Source organism: Podarcis bocagei (genome assembly GCF_964188305.1).
Source record: "Podarcis bocagei genome assembly, chromosome: 2".
Taxonomy (NCBI): Eukaryota; Metazoa; Chordata; class Lepidosauria; order Squamata; family Lacertidae; genus Podarcis; species Podarcis bocagei.
Window position 1 is genome coordinate 62,060,844 of NC_138126.1, and position 18,905 is coordinate 62,079,748.

The window sequence follows — 18,905 nt, forward strand, 5'->3', positions numbered from 1 at the left end:
AACATCAGGATGCCCCATTTGTGTATCTATCTTCCCTTTTAAATTCTCTTGGCTGAGGTAAGGTGAGCTGGGCCATGGGAACCACAGGTATAACCTTCGGTTACCCCAGAATGACAAATAAATGAGAGCTTCAATAGAGAAGTGAAAGCTGGAAGCGGGGTTTTTTAGTTCCAGTTAGTTTCAAAAAGCACCCATTGTTTCTGCATTAGCTATGCAGAACCACACACTCGTCTCTCACACATAAGAGCAGTGCAATGGAACAAGAAGCTAGAGCTCAAAACCTCTGCTGAGCAGAGGCCACCTGGCATAGATTCCCTATTGCTCTTTTTCCTCACTGCTCTTAAGTTGCCAAGCTGTAAGATGCCCTACTGGCTAGAAAGCTGTGAACACCCTGGGGCAGAGTCACATAGGACCTCTGCAGACTAGAGCAGGTTTTGGGCAGGTGTATTCTGCAACATGGTGTAAACACCGTAACAGTGCTTTAGTGGTGAATTTTTGTTTGGCACATCATTCCACTTTATTAGTTTTTTTGATGCTTCCCCAGTGTTATCACACTATTATTGTCTAGAAGGGCACTCTAGTGCAATGGGCCAAACCCTCCCCCCAATCATACAGGAATGTGGTATGAAAAGTAACAGATCTTCAGCTAGATGCTACAGTACATGCACAGACTGGAAATGAAGCAGTGTGACCTCCCCAAAACTTTTGCAGGCACAAACAGTATTGAAACCAGAAGTACATATGGCCAACCCAATAGAATAATGGGCACAAATCATCAGAAATGTGCAATAAAAAGGACATGGAGGGCCACAAATGTTTTGAAACGGGGAAGATTTGCGTTGGCTGAATATTAACCTTATGTACTAATCCACTGTAGATGACGGCAATTTACAGAATTAGTATTTTGCATACCTACACTGTACAGGCAATCTGGGTACAGGAATCCACATAACTTGAAAAGGTACCTGCTCTCAACAAGACATCTAGTTTTATGTTTGGAGGTTTTAGTAAATTTTTGGTAGACTGTTTCCACTTCTAGTTAACATGAGATGGTGGTTATTTCTGGGCAAGTAATGTAATTTACTATGGGTTTTTTTTTACCAAGCCATGTGTAATCCTGTGTAAGGGAGAGGGTCGGGGGGGGGGCGGCAATGGGCTAAACATATTGTACTCGTGATATGGTTTGACCCGAGAGTGTTAAAACATTACAGGAATAAAGCTGTAGCAAAAATAGAGAGTGCTTGGTGCTGTGGTGTTGGAAATATAAATTCAAGAGTGGGAACCATTGTGAAAACAACAGATTGCTGTGACATCTCAGAGACTATTGCAGCATAAGCTTTCATGGAGCAGTGCCTACTTTGTCAGATACGTGAAAAACACTTGGCAAGTGAATGTAGATGCAATTGCAACAGCAAAGATGCCTGTGATTTCAGAATAATATTTCCATTTGAATGGGACCCAAATTCTGGCATCCCAAATTCTAGTATGACAGACACTCCAAGTGTCCCTATTTTCCAGGGACATCCCTGATTTAGAAAAGTCATCTGGTTTTCTGATTTGATCCCAGAATGTCCCACTTTATGTGTGCTACAGCACAGGACAAACGGCAGTTCCCTTGGCCTGAAAAGCGAGATGAATGCCACACCTCATGGTCGCCTTTGACTGGACTTAACCATCCAGGTTTATCTTTGTAAAGTAAGAGCATAGAGCATATGGATACCCTAATACCGTCCCCAAATAACATGGGTACCTTAATACTGACCTCAAATAATACCAGTAGTTCACATCATTGAAGGCCATGGGTTTGTGAAAACCTTCCTCAGTCTTATCTTTGTCTGACTTAGCAACAACTAATCAGTGAGAAGGTGGGTGTAGCTGTCCTTGAACAAAGGGATTAAATTCTGCAGTGCTGGAACAAAGCAGGATTTAAAAAACAAGTTTGAAGGAGACATCCCTTCCTATTATAAAAGCACATGTATCTTTTTCCTCTTTTTTCCTCTTTTGGTCAAACAGGGTTTGCAGGTTTTTCAAATAATATCAAAACCTGCACAATCAGAGGCAGAGGTGCAACACAGACACACTTTGAGCAGTAAGTTTTATTTAAAATGACCATCTGTCTCCATTCCAAATCATTCCAGACTTGAACAGAAATTTGTAAAAATAAAAAATGGTAATAAAGCAATCCTGCAAAGCGGGGATTAGGGCACTCTCTGGGGCAAACAGATTAAGCGTTTTAGAAATTAAGTGTGCCCAGTTTTCTTTTTTTGTCAGATGTAGATTAAGTGTGGAAGGATGGGGTGTGTGAAAAATATAGGGTGTTAACACACTTGCTGCAAGCTTGCTGGTAAGGTAAGGTCAGAGGGCAGGCCTTCAATCACATTCCAGATAAGAGCAGACTTAGCAGAATACCAAAAGCGTGTGTTAACTGATAAAGGTGGCGGCAGGGGTCAGAAACTAAGTTATAGGAAGGTAATCTAGGAACCACTTTCTATATTGAAAGAGCAGAGGTCAGGTCCTGAAAGAGCGGCCTCAAGGTGGAGGTAGAAATTAGCAGTGAAAGGCTTCTTCAATTGGTTGATAGGCCATGAATTGTTAGCCAATAGACAATCGCCCCTCCACAAGAGGATGGTTGCGTCACGTTTGCGCAGCGTGCGTCGGAAAACTGAAGACGGGGGTTCCTACCGAAGGAGGCGTGGAGAATTAAGAAGAGTGACGATTACACCATCCAATCAGAATGAGGAGCAGCACAACGCCAGGCGCACATCGGTACGTGATTGGATCATCTTCCTAGGAAGGCGGACCTTGGACAACACGGTTGCTATGACGGCAGAATGCCCACCTTCCCGGCGCCGCCATCTTGTTGTTGATTCGAACCGTAGGGAGCGGGTGAGGGCAGTGTTTGAAGCCGGCCTGGGGGGACCGAGTAGCAGCGCCCCCCGGCCGGGCAGGGAGAAGTTTCCCTTGGTAAGTGTCGGTCTCGGAAGCGGGGTTTGTGCGCGGGAGGCGAAGGGGAGGGCGTCTCTCTTCCTCTCTCGGCTCGGATCTGAATGAGTGTCGGGAGGGGAAGAGGAGGCCGGTCGGGGGGGGGGGAGGAAGGAGCTCGGTGGGGCTGAGGCGAGGCAGCGGCGCGTGAGAAGAGAGACCAGGCTCCCTGGTGGGTGTGGTGGGTCCATGAGGGCTTCTGGGCTGCCCCCCGAGGGAGGGATCCTGCGCAGGTGTCTTTCTATTTTGGGGGGGGGGAGGCGGAGGGTGTTACAAAATGGGAAGTGGAAGCGGCTCTCCTGCCAGGCAGCCCGGTCTGCCAGTCGTCTTCGTTCTCGACGGGCTTCTGGGCTGCTACTTTTGCATGTTCTGCCGGTTCCTTTCCTCCCCGGTGGAGACGCGGCGCCAGGTTGGCTTCGTTCAACCGTCTGTTTTGGAAGCGGGCTTTCTGGTGAATACACGGCACGCTACTCCTCTTAGTGGTTGACATCATTAGACAAGGCCAATTTGGAATGTGTGTGTAGCTTGGAGTCAGTAGCTGCTGCACGAGAAATTGGGAGGGGGAGCTTCGCTCAAGCCGTTTTTCTTCCCCTTCCCCTCCCCTGCCTGGGAAAAGCCTTTAACGAGGTGACAGGTTGAATCCCAGAGGTCACCATGTCCGTTGGGAAATGGTGTTGGTTTCCAACAGAAAGCGACTGCTTGGCACACTGGACCTAAGTAAGTATGTTGGCCCCAATCCAGGGAACTCTGGGAGTAGCAGAAGGCTCTGTAGGCAGTAAGTATCCAACAACTGACTTTGATGGATCATCCTTAACATAGAACCACATGTAGGGAATTGTGCTGGAACTGGACAAGTAATAACTTTGCATTTTAATATTTTCTCTCTTCCCACCACTCAAATCTTGTTCTAGTATTATAGGGTTGGGTAATCTCAGTCCCAGAGACTGAATGTGGCCCTTCAGACCTCTGGGACTGGCCCTTGGGACTCTCCCCAGGCTAGACCCATAAACAGGCCTTCTCTCAAAGCTGCAGCACACATTGACTGCTCTGCACACTCCTCAAGGTCTTTTGCCTGACAAGAATGTGTCTGAGCTGTGACTCTGCCTTTTGCTTGCCTGGATGTAGAGATGGGGGTGGTGCGTAGGAACCTTTGACTTTTGTGTGGCTCACATGTAGCCTACTATATAAAAGTAAAAACTACTTGGTCTCTTCAGTAGTGGCCCCTTCACACTTGTGGAATGCTATCCCTAGGGAGACACAACTGGTATCGTCTTTATTTTTGGGCACAAGGCAAAGACATTTTCTCTTTATCTGGGTGTTTGGCCCTTAATTTGAAGACAGTGTTCAAAATACTCCAGGCACCAGGTGTGTTTTGTAACTGGCATTGGTCCAGTTGCGACCATGTGGAGATCTCTGGATGCCAGGTTGGCGACTGACATCTCCATCTGTCTGGCCCCCACCTTCTTAGGCAGGTAAGCAGAAGAGCTTATTTACTGCATTCATATCCCACCTTTTTCTCCAAGGACTACATGGTTCACCCGCTCCTCAGTTAATCCCTACAACGACCGTGTAAGGTAGGTTAAGGGACTGTGACAGACTTCAAGGTCACCCAGTGAGCTACATGACTGAGTGGGGATTTAAACCCTGATTTTTCAGGACCTAGTCCGACACCCTGACTACTACACCACCCTGACTTCCTAGAGTACTTCTGCTATGGGGCAGCTATATAAATTAAGTAGGTACATAAATATGGGGAAAGCAAAATGTTACTTAGAGAAGGATCTGAAATATTTTCCTTGAAGATTGAATTTGTTTTATTCTGAATTGTTTTATTTGTTGTTTCCATGTGTTGTAAAGTGCTTTGAGAATTTTTTTCATTAAGGTAGAAAGTGTTACAGAAATGAAATGAATAGTATTAATACTAAATTTTGCTGGGGGAGAAATGGTGCCTAGACATTCTTTTATGGCGACTGTAGCCTAGGTTTAAGGTGTCATTTGGCGATTAGCTTTTATATCTGAGTTTATAACATTGTTTGAAGGATGGCATTGTGGTGGGATCTGTTAGTCCCTATCTGCTTTATCTGTGTAGCTGTGTTGTTAGATTGTTATTGGGTGTTATTAATTGGTTTCAATGTAAGTTTATTTGGATCCTTCCATGAAAAGAGTAACTAACAACTATGATAAATAAATTGCCCCACCAACTTTTGTCTCTGGCCCCTCTCACTCCTGGCATATGGGTCCTGGAAGGTTGTCTATGAAGGAATGCAGGCTTTGGTCTGAAAAAGATTCCTAATCTCCATTCTAGTATATTAGTGTTTTCTCACTTGCTATAACATTTGTTTGTACTTAACATAGTAGCTTGAGCCATAATTCAAAATTTTGGTGCAGGGGAGCTTGCGCAGTATAGGTGACACTTAAGTTAAGCGGTTTTGCGTGGATACTCCAACCCTCTTGTATAGCCTTTAAGTTAATGCTTTTCTTACAGGAGGAAGTCAGTTCGCCTAAAATCAGCTGATGAATTTTGTTATACAAGCAAAAAAATGCCTACAGCGGAACCTATTTATAACTAGCTGTGTGTGTTAAATTTGCAGAGATACATGCATTCAGTAAATGATTATGTCAGGAATCAAAGTTAAGATGATTGAAAGTATATTTCACTAAAAAATACACCAACAAGGAAATATTTAATGCTGCTTGAAAGATCACTGCAGCTCAGTCAGTAGAGCATGAGATTCTTAATCTCAGAGTTGTGGGTTTAAGCCCCATGTTGGACAAAATATTTCTGCATTACAGGGGTTGGACTAGATTACCCTCATGGTTCCTTTCAACTCTACAATTCCATGATTCTATTATTTCTTTTAAGGTAACCTTTACAGCCCAAGGATCATAGTTATTAACTACAATCTGCAGTTTTTAGTGAAGTGGGTACCTTGCAATTTATATTTTATTCATCCTGAAAACTCATTTTAATTAGGTTAGGTTGATAACTTGGCAAAGAATTTAGGTTTCAGAAATATGAGTGCTTTTCATCAACTTGGATTTGGTATGAAGGTTACACTCAGACTTTTTGGATACAAACCAGCCATTGTAATGTAAGAGGAATGGCTGCAATATGCTCTGCATGTAGTTGCCTTTAGTGACTAATGAGTACATTGGTTTTCAACCAGTGTGCTGTGGTACCCTGGGGTGTCTTGAATGATGGTCAGGGATGCTGCAGGTAACACTGGCCTCTGTCCTTCTTTCCTTCCCTCCCTCTTCTGATGCCCTCTCACATCTGCCTCCCAAAGGCTTGCATAGCTGTTCATTGCAGCAGCCCTGGCTACAAGCTCCCCAGGTGAATGCTGCCTCTGGGGCTGACCAGGGGGTGCTTCCCAGGCCCCTGTGGGGCCGTTCAGGGCAGCTCAGAGACCAGGGTTAGCAGCAGCTGCTGCTGCCTAAAGGACTCCCAAGGAGAGGGGAGAGGAGGCTCAGGGAACATTCCACAAGGGACATGTTTGAAAAAGGGTGAGAGGCTGCCAGCTCTGCAGGCAAGGGGTGACATAACTGGGCTCTTGAGCCCCACAGGGCAGGAAGAATATAACTGGTCAAGGGAGCCATGGACTGAAAAAGGTTGAAAACCTCTGAACTAGTATATCCCTCTTTTTGATGGGATGGAAGACTGGTAGCATTATATGTTAGTGCTTCTGCAGCCACAGCATCATTTTCCAAGCAGATTTCAAGGTGCTGGTTCAAATCTACATACTAAATGGGTAGGGCACATGCTAAACAGGCTGCCAGAACCCATGTGTTCTATCACAATGGGTTAGCCAATGGGAACTTCCTTTGACATTCAAATAGCAACTTGTCAGAATTGTGGTGGGCAAAGGAAGTGTTAAACTCCTCTCCGTGGTCCTAAGATAGTTTAGGTTCCTCTGTGGCTGCCCTTTATGTAAAAAAACCTCCCCAAACTCACCCACGCATGCTAACCATCATATTTTTTTTATTTCCGGTATCATTTAAAAACACTTCTCTTTGTTACTATCCATGTGTCATATTGAAACAAAAAATGAGCATTAAAGGCTGGTGGTGTTGCTTCTTCGCAAATTTGAATTCCTGAAAATCTATCAGAGCCAGAGAACGTATTTCAGGAGTGTACACTTTTGGCTGGTTATGGAAAGTGGCGGGAAGGTAGGATTATCATTTTCTGTTTTTAACCAAGTTGTATTTTACAGTGGTACCTTGGGTTACAGACGCTTCAGGCTACGTGTTTTCGGGTTGTGCACTGCGCCAAAACTGGAAGTACCGGAATGGGTTACTTCCGGATTTTGGCGCATGCGCAGAAGCGCCGAATCGTGACCTGCATGTGCACAGACGCGGTGTTGCGGGTTGTGAACGTGCTTCCCGCACGGATCACATTCATAACCCGAGGTAATTGCATTTGCCTGAGATACTATAGCAGACATCCATGCTTCTTAATATATTGATTAAACTTCCCAAGCCTCTGTGATAGAATGAGCTATAAATTAATCATTGGTGTTTTAGTGGGTCAGATGAAAGGTGAATCTTTTTGTAGTTAGGAACCCTATGAGTGAAATGTGAGGCAGAAATTTGAGCATAATTGAGTTCTTGTTGACATTAAATTGTCTGTGCTTGGCTTTAAGCATTGGTTCCTACCTGTACAGCATCTCTACTTTTTTGATAAAAGCTGCAACCCTAGCCTAAACTATCTTAAGCTTTATCTTTCTTACTGTAAATTTCCACTGTTGTGTGTTTTTGCTTTTATTATACATATATATGACTGAAAGGGCCTGAAGTAGTGCAGAATGACATTGCTTACATAATTGGCCACAACAGTAATTCAATCATAGTCTCTGCTTAGGTGATGCCACTTCTATTTTCCCTGTATCACGTGTTTGAACTCTGTAATTGGTACAGAATATGGGAGCCAGTATTCTGACTGGCATGTCTCATCTTGCTGATATTTCACCATTTATAAAAGAGTTCCACTGGCGACCTGTTTGCTTCTTAGCTGAATTCAAGGCGTGAGTACAGTGGTACCTTGGGTTACAAACGCTTCAGGTTACAAACACTTTGGGTTACAGACTCCGCTAACCTGGAAGTGATACCTTGGGTTAAGAACTCTACCTCAGGATGAGAACAGAAATTGCTTGCCAGCGGCGTGACGGCAACGGGAGGACCCATTAGCTAAAGTGGTACCTCAGGTTAAGAACGGACCTCCGGAACGAATTAAGTTCGTAACCAGAGGTACCACTGTACTTATGTATAGAACCCATAATTGCTAATTTTAGTCTGTTTTGAGATTAATCTATTGATTTTATTTTTTATCTGTTTTTAATTGAATTTTGTTTTTGTTGTTTGAATACCGTAATAAAGGGTGGAACTCAAATATTTTAAAAAATAACCATAAATTATAAGGGTGTATAGAAGCTTGCAGTAACTTTCTAGTGTTTGAACTCTTTAATGAAGATCCATTGGAGGCTGTTTTCTGGAGACAGTGCAGACAAGACATTGTTATTGGGAAGATAATTGGTGCCAGATAAACGTGGATAGCCCATCGTATTTAGGTGGGGCTTTTTCTTTTTGCAGTTTTCTTTTTAAAAATTGTAAACTGTCCTTGGACTGACTTGTAAGATAGGATAAATCTTAATTAAAATTAACATGAATTCTTAGGCTGCTCCCTCTGTTTCCTAACAGTGTGACAAATATCAAAATAGAATTTACCAGCTGTTGGCCACAGTATGCTTTTATTGATAATATTTGAGTAAAATTTATAAAATTTGCTCTCAGTGCAATGCTCTTGAAGTGCCTATATCTTTTCTTGGTGTACATGAAGCTACAATCCTGTGCACACCTGTCTTTGGGTAAAGCCTATTAGGTAGAATTCAGTGATGTGCTAAGTGAGGTATGGGGGCATAGAATGAGTTCCACATGAGCAGTGAGACTCCCCACTCCTCCCCTTGTGTGCCCCCCATCAGTGTTTGAAACTCCCATTGTTCTAGTGTGTTTTGTAACAGGGAATTTAATTAGCGCAAGCAGTTTCTGAGCTCTGGGCGCAGTACTGTGCATAAGATTTCAGATTAAAATTGCACAGTGCTAAGGAAAGGAGGACCCTTTTCTGCCTCCCCACTTCCAGCCACTTCCTGAAGTCTGGAGAACAGACCCTCTTAAGAATATTGGGGGCGGGACGGGCAGGGGAAGCATGGCTTTGTTTTTTGCAGTCTTCAGATGAGGACTAGACCATGTGAAAAATGAACATAAGATTTTAGCTGCAGTTCATTTATTTTAAGCTTTGTATTCTTGTTATAAAAAAGTGCACCTAGACATTCCATTGTTGTGCCCATAACCTAGGTTTAAGGTGCCATTTAGCTCTTAGCTTTCATATCTCAGTTTTTACACTGCCCTCATGTACCTCTTAAATCTGTTCCGGGGGTTTTCCCAACCCTCCGAAGTTGCATAGCACAAGCAGCTCCCATTCTGTGCATGCAACAACTTAGTAGAATCCCACTCATTGAATAAAGTGAGGACCCATCTCTGGGTAACTGTGTCTAGAATTGGGCTGAATGTTATCTGACAGCAAGCCTCTCTCCATTTGAACATTTGTAACATGGCGCCATTTCTGAAAAACAAAAGTTCTATTGGAAAGCTTTCTCAAAATATTGTTAGTGAGCTTCTTTGTGGAAGGATCTAAGCTTTTAATCCATCATCACCTCAGAAGAGCAGGAGCAGAATCTATACTTAGAGTGTTGTTGGGACTGCAGGAGGATGGAAATTTACTGAAAATTATTGCAAATTAGTGCTAATAAGCCTGTACTCACTGAAGATTGTGAAACTTGTGGACTCTTTTCCTCTTCTTCCTTCTACTGCTTCCCTGCCATTAATCTGGCACAATATATGTAACTTAGGAATCTTATAAAAAGTGAATATTATGCACAGAGTTTTGAGACACATTTCTCTGGAAAGCAAGAGCAGTAGAAAATCATTTCATTTCCTGTTAGGAGTTATGCCAAGTCACTAGCATGGCCCTTTGGCAAAATTTGGGTCTTCCCACACAATGGCTTTGCTATGTCATGGCTCAAACGCTGTTGTATAAATATGATGCATTGTGACTACCATAAGGACAACTTCTGCTCATGCTTGCAAAGAGACCAGACCTCTGAAATATTATTGGTTCTTGACTAGTTTAGGAATAAGAAAATACAAATGTTATATGTGAGGGGTGGGAGCAGGGCAGAGGGGAGAATAAGAGCACAGGAGTTTCCATAACTGTAACTGGAAGCGTAAGTTTTATAGATCCCCAGAATTGGAATCTCTTAAAAGAAAAAAAGAGCTTACAGTTTTAACAGGTGTTTGGCTGGTGTCAGTTTTCTGCCTGCGGTTGCGTGTGATTTGAGAGGTGATCCATGCTTCTTTTTTAAAAAAATTGCTGCCACATATTGTGGAAGTGCATGGTAAGGATGGCTTTCAGAAACTTTTCCAATAGGAAAGAGACAAGAGATACAAAAAGTGGGGTATCACATGTGGCAGTTGGGTTTTTTAAGGCAAAGAGAAATTGAAACCATACACACAGCAAACACAGCTTTTGTTTCTCCAGCGTAAAAGGGCAACAGCATCTTGGTGACCAAGTCCTGGAGCAGTCAGACTGCAGTTGCAATTTGCCTCTTGCCTCTTTGCTTTTAGCAAGCGTAGGTATGCCAAATTCCACGGGAATAATAATAATAATAATTACTATTATTATTTATTTATACTCCGCCCATCTGGCTGGGTTTCCCCAGCCACTCTGTATGTTGTACAGTTATCTCTGAAAAGAGAATACTTCCAAGCACTGCCTCGAATTATAATTATATTGACATATTAACATTAGTAATTTTGATAAAGCTTTAATTAGCCATTGAAGTAGTGCATCAGGTGCCACTGCCATCATTCCACACACTCATCTTACTGTAGTGATGTTAAGTTGCTTTAGCCATAGTAGGCCAGAGCTGACACTCTCTCCAGTAGGAGAAGGGCAGCACTGTAGCATCTGTGTGTGTAACATGCATATCTGAAAGGCAGTAACTCACTGGCGTTCATGCTCTCTGGTACAGTACCTTCAAACTAGGGGACATAGTGCTGTACTGCTAGGTTCCATGTTGAAGAAAGCAGCTAGGCTGGGACAGGCAACAGGGATAGCACAGTAAATAAGTGAGGGCAAATGGGTAGTGAAGAGAGACTGGATAAATTTTTTTTTATCTGTGTGCTGTGGGAGGGAGAAAGCAGATATTGTCTCAGGCAAGCAGGAGAGTGGTAAGAAGACTGTATTATCTGTGCTCATGTGCCTGTTCTTTCAGTGTAGCTTGAGTCAAAATTCTAACAAGTGATTCACTTGGAAAGAATAGTTATTTGCCCCTGCTAAGCCACTAACTGCACAGATAATGCATTTTACCACTGGTGTCTTATTGATTGGCACCAGTTTTATGCTAATGTATCTTAAGTATGTGCCAGCGGTAGTTCCTCTTTGTTTTGTGTTTTGCTTTACTCTAGTAAATGTGTACATATATTGCATTGTGCCCAGTGAAGCTTCTGAGCTTATACAAAAGCACAGAATGTTAGTTGTTCTGGGAACTAAACAGTTTGCAGTTCAGTTCCTTTGAGGGAATTGTCAATATGGCTGTAGTTACAAACTTTACAAGGGAGAGACTGAGTTCTTGGGGTGTAGAGGCTAGGTTTAAGAATGATGGTGATCAGGGAATGGATTGAGAAAGAGGAATCTTCAGAAAGAGCCAGGTTGCTATGTTAGATGAGATTGGGACCTGAGACAAGAAGGGACTTATCAGAGAGACTGCTCCAAAGAAACTACTCCGCATTTAAGGCCAGGAGACACTCTGTGCTGTTGAGGGAGAGAGGAGCATTAGGTCAAGACACGGTGGTTAAAAGAAGTGGTTGCTGGCTCTAGAGCCTAAACCTGAATACAGTGGTACCTCGGGTTACATACACTTAGTGTTACATACGCTTCAGGTTACAGACTCCGCTAACCCAGAAATAGTACCTCAGGTTAAGAACTTTGCTTCAGGATGAGAACAGAAATTGTGTTCTGGCGGCGCGGCGGCAGCAGGAGGCCCGATTAGCTAAAGTGGTGCTTCAGGTTAAGAACGGTTTCAGGTTAAGAACGGACCTCTGGAACGAATTAAGTACTTAACCCGAGGTACCACTGTAAGGCAATTCTACAAATTATGACTTCAGTTGTCACTGTAGCATTATAACATGGCAACCCTAAGTGGGCAGCATGCGCCTGAAAGTCATGAATGAATGAATTTCATATTGATTTGGACTAACCAGCCAGTTCTTTGGTTGCAGTCTTCTTTCTGCTTTTGCACTTTATTTGTGGCAGCAAAACCTTGGCACAAACAGTGCCTGCACCACAGAGAACAGGGCTGTGCTACAGTGCAGGGCAGGTGGGATGAGTCGCTTGAAGTGTGCTTTGTATTATACTTTCTTTTACAGGCACCACCAAACTCAGCCCTTCATCTGTTTTGGGACTACAACTCCCATCATCCCTGACCACTGATCCTGTTAGCTAGGGATGGTGGGAGTTGTAGTCCCAAAACAGATGGAGGGCCAAGTTTGGGGGTGCCTGTTCTTTTAGAATAAGAGCAAAACTATGGCTGCAAAGAATGTACTTGTTAGCAGACTTCCTCAGCCTGAAGTCTTGAAGGCTTTTGTGATCTGAGCAACCTGCAGTAAACTGACTTGCTCCTGTAATCAAGTTTATTACCACAAAATATATCCACACTTTTGAGAGAAAGATTATTATTATTCTTTATACCCTGCCCATCTGGTCTAGTAGTAGACCAGAAATTAAATGCTTTACAAAGTCTTTGTAGCTGTTATTAACTTGAAAAGCAAGAGAAATGGATTAAAGAAATAAGCACTAGAAGAAGAGCAACAATCACTTAAGTGATGAATCCACTGTCATTTCTGCTGTTGGGTTTTCTTCATGTTTGGCCTTGAAGTAAAAAGAGAGAGTACTGGCGGTCTTCTGAAATTCTTTGTAGTAGTTTCTGCAGCTGTGGTGAAAATTCTTTCTTTTTTAAAATCATATTTGTAAATGCTTTGTAAATTACAAAGATTGCTGTAGAGTTCCATACATTCTCAATTGACATGTGGTGTGTCTATAGCGAATGGGGTGCTTGGAAAAAATGCATTTTAAGGATTATAAACTGTAGGGTTTTTCCACCAGTAAGATAATGTTTGAATATTGGGATTTGGACTGCTCTACTGGCTTTAACTAACTGAAATACGAGACACTTATCTGTTCCATTACCTCTCTTGAGCCAAAGTCTCCAAGCTCCTCATTTTATTATGCAGAACTGTGTGTTCAGTGTTTCAGATTGCATTGAAGTAGACCTTTAGGAACCATAGGATTGACAGATTGAATGGTTTGTTGGCTATACCATAAGTGACTGCTTTGAACATTATTTTTGCCATGTTGTATGAATGGTTGACAATTTTATCTAGTCTATTCTTCAGTGTCCAGCATTTTCTGTCAGTTTTAATATTTGCAGGAAATACTGACTTCTAGACTTCATAACTTTCTTCTGCAGGAAATAAGAAACATAATCTTACATATTTTCTGGGTTTCTAAAAATTAGTAAAGACAGGAGGAAGGTGTATGCTGCTGCTTTGCATTTAGCTCCTGAAATTATTTTCTGAGACTGCCTCCTATAGCAGATTTCCACTTTACTTCGATATTAAACAACAAACATTGACTGGTGTATGAATTGAAACAAAATACCCCTTAAGTCTTACTTCCTATTATTATGTGTCTCAGTGCTCTGTTACAAAGCTCTAAAATTATTTTCACTTGTTGTTGTTGTTGTTGTTTAGTCGTGTCCGACTCTTCGTGACCCCATGGACCAGAGCACGCCAGGCCCTCCTGTCTTCTACTGCCTCCTGCAGTTTGGTCAAACTCATGTTGGTAGCTTCGAAAACACTGTCCAACCATCTCGTCCTGTCGTCCCCTTCTTCTTGTGCCCTCAATCCCTCATCAGGGTCTTTTCCAGGGAGTCTTCTCTTCTCATGAGGTGGCCAGAGTATTAGAGCCTCAGCTTCAGGATCTGTCCTTCCAGTGAGCACTCAGGGCTGATTTCCTTCAGAATGGATAGGTTTGATCTTCTTGCAGTCCATGGGACTCTCAAGAGTCTCCTCCAGCATCATAATTCAAATGCATCAATTCTTCAGCAATCAGCCTTCTTTATGGTCCAGTTCTGACTTCCATACATCACTACTGGGAAAACCATAGCTTTAACTACCGTATTTTTTGCTCTATAAGACTCACTTTTTCCCTCCTAAAAAGTAAGGGGAAATGTGTGTGCGTCTTATGGAGCGAATGCAGGCTGCACAGCTATCCCAGAAGCCAGAACAGCAAGAGGGATTGCTGCTTTCACTGCGCAGTGATCCCTCTTGCTGTTCTGGCTTCTGAGATTCAGAATATATTTTTTCTTGTTTTCCTCCTCCAAAAACTAGGTGCGTCTTGTGCTCTGGTGCATCCTATAGAGCGAAAAATACGGTATATGGACCTTTGTCGGCAAGCTGATGTCTCTGCTTTTTAAGATGCTGTCTAGGTTTGTCATTACTTTTTTTCCAAGAAGCAAGCATCTTTTAATTTCCTGACTGCTGTCACCAGCTGCAGTGATCATGGAGCCCAAGAAAGTAAAATCTCTCACTGCCTCCATTTCTTCCACTTCTATTTGCCAGGAGGTGATGGGCCCAGTGGCCATGATCTTAGGTTTTTTTTGATGTTGAGCTTCAGACCATATTTTGCGCTCCTCTTTCACCCTCATTAAAATGTTCTTTAATTTCTCCTCACTTTCTGCCATCAGTGTTGTGTCATCTGCATATCTGAGGTTGTTGATATTTCTTCCGGCAATCTTAATTCCGGCTTGGGATTCATCCAGTCCAGCCTTTGAAAGAAAATTAATGCATTTTATTTTCCTTGATGTGATTAATTTTTGTCTGCACAGTCCTTGCGGTACTATTTTTATTTACCGGCTTTCTTTAAATAAGCTGTTTACTTTTAAAACCTCTCTCAAATATGGGATGGAAAGTGCTGGTACAGCTGTTGGTGGATCACTATTATACCTCTACTCCGCAGTGGTATTTCTCCTAAGTGTTCAAGCAGAGGGAAATCTCTCTTCAGTGTAAGCTAAGCATCACACCAGCTGTTGCTGAATACATGGTGATCTGACCTCTCTTTTATTTCATGAAAAGCTTTATATAGAATGTACACATTTAATGCACATTAATATCATTTGCACAGCTTTATACGTCAAATTACTTTCATTATGCTTATCTTACAATTTAACTCCCAACCCCATCCAGTTTCAAAGTATTACACGATCTCCCTCTGTTTTCCTTGAAATCATTTCTTTGTCTTTGATACTGAATTATCAGGTCCAAGCTGCTCAAATAACGTCTGTTTGATACTCCATTGTAATTGGTCTACTGTAGTAGGACATTGATTGCTTTTCTGTGTTTACAAAGAGCATTGTAGCTATTGTGATCATTTATTTTAAAATATTTTTTCAATTGATACACAGCTCTTGATAAAATTAGCATATAGTCCACAGGCTTTAATTCTACTCTGAACTGAACTGAACTGAACTGAACTGAACTGAAATAGTTCATCATTTATCCCTAACGCTATCTTCTAGTATCTGGCGGTTGTTGGGTTTTTTTGCATATTCTCACCACATATGATAAAAGTCTCTGTTATAGCTCTTCCAAATTTTTCAGGCTGCTAAACACCATTGTGAATTAATTTTGAATCAGATTTCTTTAAAGCAGACTGTCACTGAGAAGTGTGAGCCTTTTGTATAAAGGCATGTCCCCATCTCCTCTGGGACTTAACTCTGTAGTTTTCTATTTCCCCATATGAACTTTTCTATCCACTTTCTGAGTGTTTAGTGATTTCCCATAAAATTCATTTGCTAACACTAAATTTTCAAATTCTGTGTTTTCTTAAATAGACTTTGAGGTAAGCTGCTGCAATTTTGTCCCTTTTACAATCGTACTGTGGAGTGCTGGCAAAAGCTAATGGCGATTTTAGTCCAAAATATCTGGAGAGTGCAAGGTTGAGGTGACTGGCATAGACAATGGGCCCTTGGAGGAAATTTTGTTCTTCTTGCTTTAAGGAATGGTGAAAACTGTGTTTGACTGACAGCCTCACTTTGCTAACATCTGGTGCTCTATTCTTTTTTCTTTCCTCATCAGATGTTCTCCCTCTTACCCCAAAACTCCAAATTCACCAGTTTCTAATCCATAACCTCTTTATCTCAGGTTTTAGATGATACCTGCTTAACACTTCCTGTCTTCAGTTATGTTTAGATGTCAGGAGGAATGGGCTCTGTCAGCAGTTACCAATTATTTGTTGACAGCCTTATGATCCACTAAAGTAGAATTTGATCTCCTGTGACACATAAATACTCATAAACTGTTTCAGATGTAGTTGAGACAGTGCCAGTGCCAGGCTATTTTGTGCCCTAGGCAAGGCTAACTACTTGCACGTGTACACACCCACACACCCCAATTGTTAACTTCAGTTTTCAAAAAAAGGGAATGAAAAGCATAAAACTTGGAACTGCTAAATTTATTTTAAATTGCAAGAATAAGTACAGTGGTACCTCTGGTTATGTACTTAATTCGTTCCGGAGGTCTGTTCTTAACCTGAGGTACCACTTTAGCTAATGTGGCCTCCTGCTGCTGCCGCGCAATTTCTGTTCTCATCCTGAAGCAAAGTTCTTAACCCGAGGTACTATTTCTGGGTTAGCGCAGTCTGTAACCTGAAGCATATGTAACCCGCGGTACAACTGTAATGCAACCATTTTTTATTATCTTCCTCAAATAAAAAAAGTGTTTTATTACACAAATCATTGTGAATAATTTTGTAAATTTTATTGTTAAAATTTTAAGTCTCTTAAACGTTTCAGTTTCAGGCGCATCAAAACCTTGCTTTGTGTTCCTTTTCCTCTCCGAAGTTTGTTACCAATTCCTTCAGGTCAAGTGCAGGTGATGCTTGGCATGTTCAATTGATATAGTTGCCAAGCCAACTAGCTTCTTTTGCAATTTCTTTTGCTTTTTTGGTCTGTTTTGACACCACTAACTAGGCAGGCTAGTGTTTTCAGTAGCAAGTAGGTTTTCTGTAAAAAAGAAAAAAAATTGTAGCAGTCTGTAGAAAACTGTAAATATATATATCATTACAATTGGATCAGAGAGTTGAAGGGCTAATGGAAGTTCCTAGGTTTATCACTTCAACTCCCAAACATTAACTCTCACTCAAAGTCTTATTGCCAAATAGTGAAAATCATTTCTGTACTTCCTGTTATGAGTTACAAACAGTTTAGTCTGCTTTTGTAAATGGTAAGAACTGAAACTATTAACCTGGGCTCTTAACTTGTAAACATAGATGTGAATTTATTGGCTGATGTTCATGTTATCTTAATGGCCATGGAATAGAAATACAGGGGTTCATTTTCAGAGGGGATAATTTTTCTCTGCCTATACAACCGTAGATATCTTATAAAACCAGAATAATTTAAGATGTTTCTCTTTCCTCTCTCATACACAATAAACAGCATGAGATTCTCTTCCCCCAAGCTTATCATACATTTTTGTGGCCTCATCAGATTGTTCAGGTACTGTTGCTTTGTGTGTTTCTTAATAAGCAACTCCCCCTCAAAATTCAATTAACATTTGTCTGAAAGTAATAATTCACTGGTAAGCTCAGTTAAAACTACAGTTCCATTTGACCCCCCAACCCGTTCTTTTTGAATTTCTTCTGTGCATAGAAACGTGCAATTCTGGTGCACTTGGACTGATTCTTACGTAATGGATGTCAGTGGAAATGTTTCAGTATGGTGAAGCATAGTCCACTTCACAGTTATAATATGTGACTGTTCTTTAACCATGTTAAAGTACTCTTGGTGCCGTAATGTATCTAGTGGTATGCATTTGGTGGCTGTAATGTAAGAACCGACCCTCTGGTTCACATAGGCAACTTTTAGGTCTTGTAACCCTTTTAAAAAAACTACTGTATTCCAAAGTTCAAAACGTATTAGCTGTAAGTTTGTTACAGTAGCTATATGTGTAGGAGTACAAAGTAATGATTACAGTTACTTATATTAATGTTTCCTTTAAAAAAGATGATTCAACCACAACAATCTTCTTCAGCCTTGGGTCACCAGATGGTGTTGCGCTACAATTCCCATTATCACTGACAGTTGGCTAAGTTAGCTGAGGGTAATGAGGGTTGCAGTGGTTCAGCATTTGGATATGAGGTTGAAGAACACTGGATTAAAATACCTTTTGAATTTTATGTTGTGATTAGAGTAGTACAGTATCTTCATTTCTGGGCTGCAAGCTGATATTCGTTGCCAATGCCAAAGTTTTGAGTGCTCAGTAGATCAGGTTCTGTAAGCTCCTTTGAAGGTGTGTGTATGATACTTGATAAACAACTGAGCAGTTGCTAGTGTATGTAGTGACATGTAGAAAATGCCAGTGCCAAATAACCCCTTCATCCCTCTTGCCACTTATTCTGTAAATGTGCTTATTGACTCATTCATTCACTGTTCCATATCAGTCGTATGAAGATATTTCACCAACTGACAGCCAGCTAAAAACTGGTATACATCTAGCTTGTAACATTTTGATTGTTGGAGAAACCTAAAAATGGCAAACAAACCACTATTGTTAAACTTTGGAGGCTAAGCCTAGCTCATAATATTGGTCAGTAGTCATTCACATAGTGAGCTAAGTAGATGGATGAAATGTGAAGCTATGGGAGCTTTTTCATCACATACTCGAAAGGAGCTCTTTTGGGGGAAGGGGGCATTTAAGTGCTAGCCAACCATGTGAGTCTGAAAAATGGGACAGGCCTTACATACGTCCCT

The 18,905-nt window shown here is 41.6% G+C and overlaps 1 protein-coding gene across 3 annotated transcripts in view; it reads left to right on the forward strand.

Moving 5' to 3' along the window:
• The first annotated feature begins 2,651 nt into the window (after window positions 1–2,651).
• IP6K1 (inositol hexakisphosphate kinase 1) overlaps window positions 2,652–18,905 on the forward strand; it is a 30,110-nt gene continuing 13,856 nt past the window's right edge. The window contains exon 1 of one of the 3 annotated variants that reach the window (XM_081185890.1): window positions 2,652–2,766. The gene's annotated coding sequence lies outside the window, so the exon portion shown is untranslated. Of the gene's footprint in view, window positions 2,767–2,805; window positions 2,965–6,936; window positions 7,150–18,905 lie in introns of those variants that run through there. The other 2 variants (XM_081185889.1, XM_081185891.1) reach the window with 2 other exon arrangements.